Here is a 2976-nt window from a genome sequence, read left to right as displayed (position 1 = left end):
ATCAAATTTGAAGAGTTTTATTTGTGGTACTTTTAATTTTTTAAATTCAATGACATATGTTTTTTTACTAATAATATTAATGATCTAATATTAACCTTAGAAATAAAAAAGTGATTTACAGATAAAAGATAGAGAAATAAAAACAATTAAACGCATTACTTATTAATTAATATAAATATTCATAATCATGACTTTTTTTGATATAAAGTCAACTTAATATCTAGACTATACATTAATATAAATATTATAATAAATTTCATATTAATCATCATGATTTTTTTGATATAAAGTCAAAGTGGACGGGGATAACATTTTTTAATAGTTTTACATGCCTTTTTCATTTTCTTGAAATGACAAAACTAAATATGTTTTTGGAAGAAAGAAGAAAGATATTGTTTCCAAAAAAAAAAAAGTTATTATTTTATGTTAAGATATTCTAAAAAGAAAAGTATGTGATTTGAGATTTTGTAAATCTTGAACTCCAAATGTGCATGAATTGTCATACTGCAACTAGTAAGCTAAGTAGGTAAATATGAGGAAGAGCATATAGCTGAAGGACACATGTTGACAGACAGGTGTGTGTCCTAGCCTCGTCTATATATTAGTAATATTTTCTTGTTTATTTTTATTTATTAAATATTTTTAAAATAAATTTTTATTTTTATTTATAATTTTAGAACAATTTTTTAAATTTTACTCTTTTTATTAATTACTTATTTTTTCAATTACTTCTTAATATCTAGACTATACATTAATTAATATAAATATTATAATAAAATATTCATAATCATGATTTTTTTGATATAAAGTCAAAGTGGACGGGGATAACATTTTTTAATAGTTTTACATGTCTTTTTCATTTTCATGAAATGACAAAATTAAATACTATGTTTTTGGAAGAAAGAAGAAAGATATTGTTTCCAAAAAAAAAAAAGTCATTATTTTATGTTAAGATATTTCTAAAAAGAAAAGTATGTAATTTGAGATTTTGTAAATCTTGAACTCCAAAAATATTTTATTTATATATAATTTAAATTATTGTATATACATATATATACTAATATTAAATTTTTAAATTTCTTTATATATTTATTTTTTTATATTTTAAATTTGCTTAATAAAAATTCTGACTTCACTACTGTTATTATGTCAAAAGTTATTGTAGCTAATGTTGATATTCTTCTTATCACGTTCCATTGCTTGCCTACTAAGAACTCTAAGATTGAAAACAATATAAGTATCATATTCCTCTCTACAATAATTACAATTATAATAATTCGGTAAACAAAGCAAAATTAATGACTCTTACATAAGTACAATAGAATAGAAATGTTGTCACTAGAATGTACCACACAAATATCATCTTTCTAGCTCATTGCCTACCTCATTTTTTTTTTCTACTTATCACATTTCATTTTATGAAAGTTAAATTATTAATTTTGATTAATATTTTAAAATTATATATTTTCATCATATTAATATGAGTAGAATTGTGACTTAGGGTATATTTAAATTTTAATTGAAAATACTTGTCACAACTCAAAATTTCAAGTCCTGATGGCACCTATGTTTCCAACCGATACGTAAGCCAACCCAATAAGTTAACCAATTAAACTTAAATTGTGGAAGGGTAAGTAGCAAGCAATATCTCGAATACTAAGTCCCTTATAATAAAATGCAAAAAACTGAAATACCACCCCAAGATTTAGTGTCATAAGCACAAGAACTTCTAAAAGCCAATAAAAGTTTAAAATTATATGACAAGTCTAGACATAAGAAATATCCTATCAGAATACCAAAATAACCTAATAAGTAGAGATAGATGAAGGTATGGGCCGCAGAATATCCAAGTAGCTCACCACAACTCCAAGTTAATCCAAATTCAAACTCAAAGCTCCAAGAGATGCTCGAATTTGAAATACAATCTGCACCACAAAAGAGTGCAACAAGTGTAGTCTGAGTAAGAAACCACGTGTACCCAGTATATCTCATAGACCGACAACAAAGAAGCAGTGACAAGAGTATATAATAAAAATCGTGTTAAAATGAGTTAGAATTTAATATTTAATTAATTTGAAGATCGAAACTAAAATATTATTTTAAAATCATGAATCTAATATTTTTTCATATTCGCGCGGCCATGTTTACTAGTTGATTAATATAAGTTGAATTTAGTCAATTAACTAGGCATTAGTATATAACATTAACATAAAATAGATGTATTAATTAAAGGAAAAACTACGAGAATATATTATTTAAGACTTTAAATTACATAATATTATTCTAGTCTTTTTATTTATAAAATTAATATTTTAATTATAAATATGACAATTTATTATAAAATAAATAGCTACACAATTTAAGACCTATTTTATTGGTTAGTGGGATGATTTTACCTTTTATTTTATTTACTTTTTAGAATCTTCCGTCACAATTATATTTGGATACGTTTCTTTAATAAATATCTCATTTTCTCTCTCTTGTTACTCTTTTCACGAAGGGATACAATTAAATGATATTCATCGTACTTTTTATAGGTAATGTTGGATTGTTGCACTAATTTTTATTTTCAATATCATCTTTATCAAGGCAAGACAGATTTGTCTCTCCTTCTTGAAAATATTAAGCAACAATTTATTTTCATTCCTTTTCTTCTTTTCAAAACCATCTCTAATAACACAAATAAATTATTTTCTCTTCTTGGAAAAATCGACTATGAGTAGAAAAATTACTATAGATAATACTCTCAGAAAAAGTCCAGTTTAAGGAATATTCATCTTTTCTCATTAAGAATTTTGATTTTTCTTCATACTTGTCCCCCCACCCCCAAAAAAATACGCATTTTTGAGGAAAAATCACAAAAATATACTATTTAATACCTTAATTTACATAATATTGTTCTAATATTTTTTATTTACAACATTAACATTTTGATTCTTCATAATCATAGGTTCATACAACATCCAATCATGCATC

The sequence above is a fragment of the Solanum tuberosum genome, unplaced genomic scaffold, assembly GCF_000226075.1.
Source record: "Solanum tuberosum cultivar DM 1-3 516 R44 unplaced genomic scaffold, SolTub_3.0 scf00911, whole genome shotgun sequence".
NCBI lineage: Eukaryota > Viridiplantae > Streptophyta > Magnoliopsida > Solanales > Solanaceae > Solanum > Solanum tuberosum.
The sequence above is the reverse complement of the archived record's forward strand: the minus strand, read 5'-3'. Positions refer to the sequence as shown.